Source organism: Miniopterus schreibersii (genome assembly GCF_964146895.1).
Source record: "Miniopterus schreibersii genome assembly, contig: HAP1_SCAFFOLD_26, whole genome shotgun sequence".
NCBI lineage: Eukaryota > Metazoa > Chordata > Mammalia > Chiroptera > Miniopteridae > Miniopterus > Miniopterus schreibersii.
This window is the reverse complement of record NW_027669849.1, coordinates 1,627,021-1,639,893: the sequence shown is the minus strand read 5'-3', so window position 1 is coordinate 1,639,893 and position 12,873 is coordinate 1,627,021.

Below are 12,873 nucleotides of genomic sequence, written 5' to 3'. Positions count from 1 at the left end.
CTAGGTCCAAACCTAACCCTAAACGTCTCTCTAACCCTAGCCCTCAACATAACCCTAACCCTAGGTCCAATCCTAACCCTAACCGTCTCTCTAACCCTAGCCCTCACCATAACCCTATCGCAAGGTCCAATTCTAACCCTAACCGTCTCTCTAACCCTAGCCCTCAACATAACCCTAACCCTAGGTCCAATCCTAACCCTAACCGTCTCTCTAACCCTAGCCCTCAACATAGCCCTAACCCTAGGTCCAATCCTAACCCTAACCGTCTCTCTAACCCTAGCCCTCAACATAGCACTAACCCTAGGTCCAATCCTAACCCTAACCGTCTCTCTAACCCTAGCCCTCAACATAACCCTAACCCTAGGTCCAATCCTAAACCTAACCGTCTCTCTAACCCTAAACCTCAACCTAACCCTAACCCTAGGTGCAATCCTAACCCTAACCATCTCTCTAACCTTAGCCCTCAACATAACCCTAACCCTAGGCCCAATCCTAACCCTGACCGTCTCTCTAACCCTAGTCCTCGACATAACGCTATCGCAAGGTCCAATTCTAACCCTAACCGTCTCTCTAACCCTAGCCCTCAACATGACCCTAACCCTAGGTCCAATCCTAACCCTCACCGTCCCTCTAACCCTAGCCCTCAACATAACCCTAACCCTAGGTCCAATCCTCACCCTAACCGTCTCTCTAACCCTAGCCCTCAACATAAACCTAACCCTAGGTCCAATGCTAAACCTAACCGTCTCTCTAACTTTAGCCCTCAACATAACCCTAACCCTAGGTCCAATCCTAACCCTAACCGCCTCTCTAAGCCTAGCCCTCAACATAACCCTAAGCCTAGGTCCATTCCTAATCCTAACCGTCTCTCTAACCCTAGCTTTCAACATAACCCTAACCCTAGGTCCAATCCTAACCGTAACCGTCTCTCTAACCCTAGCCCTCAACATAACCCTAACCCTAGTTCCAATCCTAACCCTAACCGTCTCTCTAACCCTAGCCCTCAACAAAACCCTAACCTTAGGTCCAATCTTAAACGTAACCGTCTCTCTAACTTTAGCCCTCAACATAACCCTAACCCTAGGTCCAATCCTAACCCTAACCGTCTCTCTAACCCTAACCCTCAACATAACCCTAACCCTAGGTCCAATCCTAACCCTAACGGCCTCTCTAAACTTAGCCCTCAACATAACCCTAACCCTAGGTCCAATCCTAACCCTAACCGTCTCTCTAACCCTAGCCTCAACAAAACCCTAACCCTAGGTCCAATCCTAACCACAACCTCTCTCTAACCCTAGCCCTCAGTTTAACCCTAACCCTAGGTCCAATCCTAACCCTAACCGTGTCTCTAACCCTAGCCCTCAACATAACCCTAACCCTAGGTCCAATCCTAACCGTAACCGTCTCCCTTACCCTAGCCCTCAACATAACCCTAACCCTAGGTCCAATCCTAACCCTAACCGTCTATCTAACCCTAGCCCTCAACATAACCCTAACCCTAGGTCCAATCCTAACCCTAACCGTGTCTCTAACCCTAGCCCTCAACATAACCCTAACCCTAGGTCAAATCCTAAACCTAACCGTCTCTCTAAACCTAACCCTCAACCTTACCCTAACCCTAAGTCCAATCCTAACCCTAAACATCTCTCTAACCCTAGCCCTCAACATAACGCTAACCCTAGGTCCAATCCTAACCCTAACCGTCTCTCTAACCCTAGCCCTCAACATAACCCTAACCCTAGGTCCAATCCTAACCCTAACCGTCTCTCTAACCCTAGCCCTCAACATAACCCTAACCCTAGGTCCAATCCTAACCCTAACCGTCTCTCTAACCCTAGCCCTCAACATAACCCTAACCCTAGGTCCAATCCTAACTCTGACCGTCTCTCTAACCCTAGCCCTCAACAGAACCCTAACCCTAGGTCCAATCCTAACCCTAACCGTCTCTCTAACACTAGCCCTCAACATAACCCTAACCCTAGGTCCAATCCTAACCCTCACCGTCCCTCTAAACCTAGCCCTCAACATAACCCTAACCATAGGTCCAATCCTCACCCTAACCGTCACTCTAACCCTAGCCCTCAACATAACCCTAACCCTAGGTCCAATCCTAACCCTAACCGTCTCTCTAACCCTAGCCCTCAGCATAACCCTAACCCTAGGTCCAATCCTAACCCTAACCCTGTCTCTAACCCTAGCCCTCAACATAACCCTAACCCTAGATCCAATCCTAACCATAACCGTCTCTCTAACCCTAGCCCTCAACAAAACCATAACCCTAGGTCCAATCCTAACCGTAACCGTCACTCTAACCCTAGCCCTCAACATAAGCCTAACCCTAGGTCCAATCCTAACCCTAACCGTCTCTCTAACCTTAGCCCTCAACATAACCCTAACCCTAGGTCCAATCCTCACCCTAACCGTCTCTCTAATCATAGCCCTTAACATAACCCTAACTCTAGGTCCAATCCTAAACTTAACCGTCTCTCTAACCCTAGCCCTCAACGTAACCCTAACCCTAGGTCCAATCCTCACCCTAACCGTCTCTCTAACCCTAGCCCTCAACATAACTCTAACCCTAGGTCCAATCCTAACCCTAACCGTCTCTCTAAACCTAGCCCTCAACATAACCCTAACCCTAGGTCCAATGCTAAACCTAACCGTCTCTCTAACTTTAGCCCTCAACATAACCCTAACCCTAGGTCCAATCCTAACTCTCACCGAACCTCTAACCCTAGTCCTCAACATAACCCTAACCCTAGGTCCAATCCTAACCCTAACCGTCTCTCTAACCCTAGCCTTCAACATAGCCCTAACCCTAGGTCCAATCCTAACCGTAACCGTCTCTCTAACCCTAGCCCTCAACATAACCCTAACCCTATGTCCAATCCTATCCCTAACCGTCTCTCTAACCCTAGCCCTCAACATAACCCTACCCCTAGGTGCAATTGTAACCCTAACCGTCTCTCTAACCCTAGCCCTCACCATACCCCTAACCCTAGGTCCAATTCTAACCCTAACCGTCTCTCTTACCCTAGCCCTCAACATAACCCTAACCTTAGGTCCAATTCTAACCATAAACGTCTCTCTAACCCGAGCACTCAGCATAACCCTAACCCTAGGTCCAATCCTAACCCTAACCGTCTCTCTAACCTTAGCCCGCAACATAACCCTAACCCTAGGTCCATTCCTCACCCTAACCGTCTCTCTAACCATAGCCCTCAACATAACCCTAACTCTAGGTCCAATCCTAAACTTAACCGTCTCTCTAACCCTAGCCCTCAACCTAACCCTAACCCTAGGTCCAATGCTAAACCTAACCGTCTCTCTAACACTAGCCCTCAACATGACCCTAACCCTAGGTCAAATCCTAACCCTAACCGTGTCTCTAACCCTAGCCCTCAACATAACCCTAACCCTAGGTCCAATCCTAACCCTAACCGTGTCTCTAACCCTAGCCCTCAACATAACCCTAACCCTAGGTCCAATGCTAAACCTAACCGTCTCTCTAACTTTAGCCCTCAACATAACCCTAACCCTAGGTCAAATCCTAACGCTAACTGTCTCTCTAACCGTAGCCCTCAACATAACCCTAACCCTAGGTCCAATCCTAACCCTAACCGTCTCTCTCACCCTAGCCCTTAACATAACTCTAACCCTAGGTCCAATCCTAACCCTAACCGTCTCTCTAACCCTAGCCCTCAACATAACTCTAACCCTAGGTCCAATCCTCACCCTTACCGTCTCTCTAACAATAGCCCTCAAAATAACTCTAACCCTAGGTCCAATCCTAACCCTAACCGTCTCTCTAACAGTAGCCCTCACCATAACCCTAACCCTAGGTCCAATCCTCACCCTAACCGTCTCTCTAACCCTAGCCCTCAACATAACTCTAACCCTAGGTCCAATCCTAACCCTAACCGTCTCTCTAAACCTAGCCCTCAACATAACCCTAACCCTAGGTCCAATCCTCACCCTAACCGTCTCTCTAACCCTAGCCCTCAACATAAGCCTAACCCTAGGTCCAATGCTAAACCTAACCGTCTCTCTAACTTTAGCCCTCAACATAACCCTAACCCTAGGTCCAATCCTAACCCTCACCGTCCCTCTAACCCTAGTCCTCAACATAACCCTAACCCTAGGTCCAATCCTAAACCTAACCGTCTCTCTAACCCTAGCCTTCAACATAACCCTAACCGTAGGTCCAATCCTAACCGTAACCGTCTCTCTAACCCTAGCCCTCAACATAATCCTAACCCTATGTCCAATCCTAACCCTAACCGTCTCTCTAACCCTAGCCCTCAACATACCCCTAACCCTAGGTCCAATTCTAACCCTAACCGTCTCTCTTACCCTAGCCCTCAACATAACCCTAACCCTAGGTCCAATTCTAACCATAAACGTCTCTCTAACCCGAGCCCTCAACATAACCCTAACCCTAGGTCCAATCCTAACCGTAACCGTCTCTCTAAACATAGCCCTCAACATAACCCTAACCCTAGGTCCAATCATAACCCTAACCATCTCTCTAACCCTAGCCCTCAACATAACCCTAACCCTAGGTCCAATCATAAGCCTGACAGACTCTCTAACCCTAGCCCTCAACAGAACCCTAACCCTAGGTCCAATCTTAACCCTAACCGTCTCTCTAACACTAGGCCTCAACATAACCCTAAACCTAGATCCAATCCTAACCCTCACCGTCCCTCTAACCCTAGCCCTCAACATAACCCTAACCCTAGGTCCAATCCTAACCCTAACCGTGTCTCTAAACCTAGCCCTCAACATAACCCTAACCCTAGGTCAAATCCTAAACCTAACCGTCTCTCTAAACCTAACCCTCAACCTTACCCTAACCCTAAGTCCAATCCTAACCCTAAACATCTCTCTAACCCTAGCCCTCAACATAACGCTAACCCTAGGTCCAATCCTAACCCTAACCGTCTCTCTAACCCTAGCCCTCAACATAACCCTAACCCTAGGTCCAATCCTAACCCTAACCGTCTCTCTAACCCTAGCCCTCAACATAACCCTAACCCTAGGTCCAATCCTAACCCTAACCGTCTCTCTAACCCTAGCCCGCAACATAACCCTAACCCTAGGTCCAATCCTAACTCTGACCGTCTCTCTAACCCTAGCCCTCAACTTACCCCTTACCCAAGGTCCAATTCTAACCCTAACCGTCCCTCTAACCCGAGCCCTCAACATAACCCTAACCCTAGGTCCAATCCTAACCCTCACCGTCCCTCTAACCCTAGCCCTCAACATAACCCTAACCCTAGGTCCAATCCTAACCCTAACCGTCTCTCTAACCCTAGCCCGCAACATAACCCTAAACCTAGGTCCTATCCTACCCGTAACCGTCTCTCTAACCCTAGCCCTCAACATAACCCTAACCCTAGGTCCAATCCTAACCCTAACCGTCTCTCTAACCCTAGCCCTCAACATAACCCTAACGCTAGGTCCAATCCTAACCCTAACCGTCTCTCTAACCCTAGCCCTCAACGTAACCCTAACCCTAGGTGCAATCCTAACCCTAACCGTCTCTCTAAGCCTAGCCCTCAACATACCCCTAACCCTACGTCCAATTCTAACCCTAACCGTCTCTCTAACCCTAGCCCTCAACATAACCCTAAACCTAGGTCCAAACCTAACCCTAAACGTCTCTCTAACCATAGCCCTCAACATAACCCTAACCCTAGGTCCAATCCTAACCCTAACCGTCTGTCTAACCCTAGCCCTCAACATAACCCTATCGCAAGGTCCAATTCTAACCCTAACCGTCTCTCTAACCCTAGCCCTCAACATAACCCTAACCCTAGGACCAATCCTAACCCTAACCGTCTCTCTAACCCTAGCCCGCAACATAGCCCTAACCCTAGGTCCAATCCTAACCCTAACCGTCTCTCTAATCCTAGCCCTCAACATAACCCTAACCCTAGGTCCAAACCTAAACCTAACCGTCTCTCTAACCCTAACCCTCAATCTAACCCTAACCCTAGGCCCAATCCTAACCCTGACCGTCTCTCTAACCCTAGCCCTCAACATAACCCTATCGCAAGGTCCAATTCTAACCCTAACCGTCTCTCTAACCCTAGCCCTCAACATGACCCTAACCCTAGGTCCAATCCTAACCCTCACCGTCCCTCTAACCCTAGCCCTCAACATAACCCTAACCCTAGGTCCAATCCTAACCCTAACCGTGTCTCTAATCCTAGCCCTCAACATAACCCTAACCCTAGGTCCAATCCTCACCCTAACCGTCTCTCTAACCCTAGCCCTCAACATAAACCTAACCCTAGGTCCAATGCTAAACCTAACCGTTTCTCTAACTTTAGCCCTCAACATAACCCTAACCCTAGGTCCAATCCTAACCCTAACCGCCTCTCTAAGCCTAGCCCTCAACATAACCCTAAGCCAAGGTCCAATCCTAATCCTAACCGTCTCTCTAACCCTAGCTCTCAACATAACCCTAACCCTAGGTCCAATCCTAACCGTAACCGTCTCTCTAACCCTAGCCCTCAGCATAACCCTAACCCTAGTTCCAATCCTAACCCTAACCGTCTCTCTAACCCTAGCCCTCAACATAACCATAACCCTAGGTCGAATCCTAACCCTAACCATCTCTCTAACTCTAGCCCTCAACATAACCCTAACCCTAGGTGCAATCCTAACCTTAACCGTCTCTCTAACCCAGGCCTCAACATAACCCTAACCCTAGGTCCAGTTCTACCCCTAACCGTCTCTCTATCCCTAGCCCTCAACATAACCAGAACCCTAGGTCCAATCCTAACCATAAACGTCTCTCTAACCCTAGCCATCAACATAACCCTAACCCTAGGGCTAATCCTAACCCTAACCGTCTTTCTAACACTAGCACTCAACATAACCCTAACCCTAGGTCCAATCCTAATCCTCACCGACCCTCTAAACCTAGCCCTCAACATAACACTAACCCTTGGTCCAATCCTAACCCTAACCGTCTCTCTAACCCTAGCCCTCAACATAACACTAACCCTAGGTCCAATCCACACCCTAACCGTCTCTCTAACCCTAGCCCTCAACATAACCCTAACCTTAAGCCCAATCCTAAACCTAACCGTCTCTCTAACTTTAGCCCTCAACATAACCCTAACCCTAGGTCCAATCCTAACCCTAACCGTCTCTCTAACCCTAGCCCTCAACATAACCCTAACCCTAGGTCCAATCCTAACCCTAACGGCCTCTCTAAACTTAGCCCTCAACAGAACCATAACTCTAGGTCCAATCCTAACCCTAACCGTCTCTCTAACCCTAGCCTCAACAAAACCCTAACCCTAGGTCCAATCCTAACCATAACCTCTCTCTAACCCTAGCCCTCAGTTTAACCCTAACCCTAGGTCCAATCCTAACCCTAACCGTGTCTCTAACCCTAGCCCTCAACATAACCCTAACCCTAGGTCCAATCCTAACCGTAACCGTCTCTCTTACCCTAGCCCTCAACATAACCCTAACCATAGGTCCAATCTTCACCCTAACCGTCACTCTAACCCTAGCCCTCAACATAACCCTAACCCTAGGTCCAATCGTAAACCTAACCGTCTCTCTAACTTTAGCCCTCAACATAACCCTAACCCTAGGTCCAATCCTAACCCTAACCGCCTCTCTAACCCTAGCCCTCAACATAACCCTAACCCTAGGTCCAATCCTCACCCTAACCGTCTCTCTAACCCTAGCCCAAAACATAACCCTAACCCTAGGTCCAATCCTCACCCTATCCGTCTCTCTAACCCTAGCCCTCAACATAACCCTAACCCTAGGTGCAATCCTAACCCTAACCATCTCTCTAACCCTAGCCCTCAACATACCCCTTACCCCAGGTCCAATTCTAACCCTAACCGTCTCTCTAACCCGAGCCCTCAACATAACCCTAACCCTAGGTCCAATCCTACCCGTAACCGTTTCTCTAAACCTAGCCCTCAACATAACCCTAACCCTAGGTCCAATCCTAACCCTAACCGTCTCTCTAACCCTAGCCCTCAACATAACCCTAACGCTAGGTCCAATCCTAACCCTAACCGTCTCTCTAACCCTAGCCCTCAACATAACCCTAACCCTAGGTGCAATCCTAACCTTAACCGTCTCTCTAAGCCTAGCCCTCAACGTACCCCTAACCCTAGGTCCAATTCTAACCCTAACCGTCTCTCTAACCCTAGCCCTCAACATAACCCTAAACCTAGGTCCAAACCTAACCCTAAACGTCTCTCTAACCCTAGCCCTCAACATAACCCTAACCCTAGGTCCAATCCTAACCCTAACCGTCTCTCTAACCCTAGCCCTCACCATAACCCTATCGCAAGGTCCAATTCTAACCCTAACCGTCTCTCTAACCCTAGCCCTCAACATAACCCTAATCCTAGGTCCAATCCTAACCCTAACCGTCTCTCTAACCCTAGCCCTCAACATAGCCCTAACCCTAGGTCCAATCCTAACCCTAACCTTCTCTCTAACCCTAGCCCTCAACATAACCCTAACCCTAGGTCCAATCCGAAACCTAACCGTCTCTCTAACCCTAACCCTAAACCTAACCCTAACCCTAGGCCCAATCCTAACCCTGACCGTCTCTCTAACCCTAGCCCTCAACATAACCCTATCGCAAGGTCCAATTCTAACCCTAACCGTCTCTCTAACCCTAGCCCTCAACATAACCCTAAACGTAGGTCCAAACCTAACCATAAACGTCCCTCTAACCATAGCCCTCAACATAACCCTAAGCCTAGGTCCAATCCTAACCCTAACCGTCTCTCTAACCCTAGACTCAACATAACCCTAACGCTAGGTCCAATCCTCACCCTAACCGTCTCTCTAACCCTAGCCCTCAACATAACCATAACCCTAGGTCCAATCCTAACCCTAACAGTCTCTCTAACCCTAGCCCTCAACATAGCACTAACCCTAGGTCCAATCCTAACCCTAACCGTCTCTCTAACCCTAGCCCTCAACATAACCCTAACCCTAGGTCCAATCCTAAACCTAACCGTCTCTCTAACCCTAAACCTCAACCTAACCCTAACCCTAGGTGCAATCCTAACCCTAACCATCTCTCTAACCTTAGCCCTCAACATAACCCTAACCCTAGGCCCAATCCTAACCCTGACCGTCTCTCTAACCCTAGTCCTCGACATAACCCTATCGCAAGGTCCAATTCTAACCCTAACCGCCTCTCTAACCCTAGCCCTCAACATGACCCTAACCCTAGGTCCAATCCTAACCCTCACCGTCCCTCTAACCCTAGCCCTCAACATAACCCTAACCCTAGGTCCAATCCTCACCCTAACCGTCTCTCTAACCCTAGCCCTCAACATAAACCTAACCCTAGGTCCAATGCTAAACCTAACCGTCTCTCTAACTTTAGCCCTCAACATAACCCTAACCCTAGGTCCAATCCTAACCCTAACCGCCTCTCTAAGCCTAGCCCTCAACATAACCCTAAGCCTAGGTCCATTCCTAATCCTAACCGTCTCTCTAACCCTAGCTTTCAACATAACCCTAACCCTAGGTCCAATCCTAACCGTAACCGTCTCTCTAACCCTAGCCCTCAACATAACCCTAACCCTAGTTCCAATCCTAACCCTAACCGTCTCTCTAACCCTAGCCCTCAACAAAACCCTAACCTTAGGTCCAATCCTAAACGTAACCGTCTCTCTAACTTTAGCCCTCAACATAACCCTAACCCTAGGTCCAATCCTAACCCTAACCGTCTCTCTAACCCTAGCCCTCAACATAACCCTAACCCTAGGTCCAATCCTAACCCTAACGGCCTCTCTAAACTTAGCCCTCAACATAACCCTAACCCTAGGTCCAATCCTAACCCTAACCGTCTCTCTAACCCTAGCCTCAACAAAACCCTAACCCTAGGTCCAATCCTAACCATAACCTCTCTCTAACCCTAGCCCTCAGTTTAACCCTAACCCTAGGTCCAATCCTAACCCTAACCGTGTCTCTAACCCTAGCCCTCAACATAACCCTAACCCTAGGTCCAATCCTAACCGTAACCGTCTCCCTTACCCTAGCCCTCAACATAACCCTAACCCTAGGTCCAATCCTAACCCTAACCGTCTATCTAACCCTAGCCCTCAACATAACCCTAACCCTAGGTCCAATCCTAACCCTAACCGTGTCTCTAACCCTAGCCCTCAACATAACCCTAACCCTAGGTCCAATCCTAACCCTAACCGTCTCTCTAACCCTAGCCCTCAACATAACCCTAACCCTAGGTCCAATCCTAACTCTGACCGTCTCTCTAACCCTAGCCCTCAACAGAACCCTAACCCTAGGTCCAATCCTAACCCTAACCGTCTCTCTAACACTAGCCCTCAACATAACCCTAACCCTAGGTCCAATCCTAACCCTCACCGTCCCTCTAAACCTAGCCCTCAACATAACCCTAACCATAGGTCCAATCCTCACCCTAACCGTCACTCTAACCCTAGCCCTCAACATAACCCTAACCCTAGGTCCAATCCTAACCCTAACCGTCTCTCTAACCCTAGCCCTCAGCATAACCCTAACCCTAGGTCCAATCCTAACCCTAACCCTGTCTCTAACCCTAGCCCTCAACATAACCCTAACCCTAGATCCAATCCTAACCATAACCGTCTCTCTAACCCTAGCCCTCAACAAAACCATAACCCTAGGTCCAATCCTAACCGTAACCGTCACTCTAACCCTAGCCCTCAACATAAGCCTAACCCTAGGTCCAATCCTAACCCTAACCGTCTCTCTAACCTTAGCCCTCAACATAACCCTAACCCTAGGTCCAATCCTCACCCTAACCGTCTCTCTAACCATAGCCCTCAACATAACCCTAACTCTAGGTCCAATCCTAAACTTAACCGTCTCTCTAACCCTAGCCCTCAACGTAACCCTAACCCTAGGTCCAATCCTCACCCTAACCGTCTCTCTAACCCTAGCCCTCAACATAACTCTAACCCTAGGTCCAATCCTAACCCTAACCGTCTCTCTAAACCTAGCCCTCAACATAACCCTAACCCTAGGTCCAATGCTAAACCTAACCGTCTCTCTAACTTTAGCCCTCAACATAACCCTAACCCTAGGTCCAATCCTAACTCTCACCGACCCTCTAACCCTAGTCCTCAACATAACCCTAACCCTAGGTCCAATCCTAACCCTAACCGTCTCTCTAACCCTAGCCTTCAACATAGCCCTAACCCTAGGTCCAATCCTAACCGTAACCGTCTCTCTAACCCTAGCCCTCAACATAACCCTAACCCTATGTCCAATCCTATCCCTAACCGTCTCTCTAACCCTAGCCCTCAATATAACCCTACCCCTAGGTGCAATTGTAACCCTAACCGTCTCTCTAACCCTAGCCCTCAACATACCCCTAACCCTAGGTCCAATTCTAACCCTAACCGTCTCTCTTACCCTAGCCCTCAACATAACCCTAACCTTAGGTCCAATTCTAACCATAAACGTCTCTCTAACCCGAGCCCTCAGCATAACCCTAACCCTAGGTCCAATCCTAACCCTAACCGTCTCTCTAACCTTAGCCCTCAACATAACCCTAACCCTAGGTCCATTCCTCACCCTAACCGTCTCTCTAACCATAGCCCTCAACATAACCCTAACTCTAGGTCCAATCCTAAACTTAACCGTCTCTCTAACCCTAGCCCTCAACCTAATCCTAACCCTAGGTCCAATCCTAACCCTAACCGTCTCTCTAACCCTAGCCCTCAACATAACCCTAACCCTAGGTCCAATGCTAAACCTAACCGTCTCTCTAACACTAGCCCTCAACATGACCCTAACCATAGGTCCAATCCTAACCATCACCGTCCCTCTAAACCTAGCCCTCAACATAACCCTAACCCTAGGTCCAATCCTAACCCTAACCGTGTCTCTAACCCTAGCCCTCAACATAACCCTAACCCTAGGTCCAATCCTCACCCTAACCGTCTCTCTAACCCTAGCCCTCAACATAACCCTAACCCTAGGTCCAATGCTAAACCTAACCGTCTCTCTAACTTTAGCCCTCAACATAACCCTAACCCTAGGTCAAATCCTAACGCTAACTGTCTCTCTAACCCTAGCCCTCAACATAACCCTAACCCTAGGTCCAATGCTAAACCTAACCGTCTCTCTAACTTTAGCCCTCAACATAACCCTAACCCTAGGTCAAATCCTAACGCTAACTGTCTCTCTAACCGTAGCCCTCAACATAACCCTAACCCTAGGTCCAATCCTAACCCTAACCGTCTCTCTAACCCTAGCCCTCAACATAACTCTAACCCTAGGTCCAATCCTCACCCTTACCGTCTCTCTAACAATAGCCCTCAATATAACTCTAACCCTAGTTCCAATCCTAACCCTAACCGTCTCTCTAACAGTAGCCCTCACCATAACCCTAACCCTAGGTCCAATCCTCACCCTAACCGTCTCTCTAACCCTAGCCCTCAACATAACTCTAACCCTAGGTCCAATCCTAACCCTTACCGTCTCTCTAAACCTAGCCCTCAACATAACCCTAACCCTAGGTCCAATCCTCACCCTAACCGTCTCTCTAACCCTAGCCCTCAACATAAGCCTAACCCTAGGTCCAATGCTAAACCTAACCGTCTCTCTAACTTTAGCCCTCAACATAACCCTAACCCTAGGTCCAATCCTAACCCTCACCGTCCCTCTAACCCTAGTCCTCAACATAACCCTAACCCTAGGTCCAATCCTAAACCTAACCGTCTCTCTAACCCTAGCCTTCAACATAACCCTAACCGTAGGTCCAATCCTAACCGTAACCGTCTCTCTAACCCTAGCCCTCAACATAACCCTAACCCTATGTCCAATCCTAACCCTAACCGTCTCTCTAACCCTAGC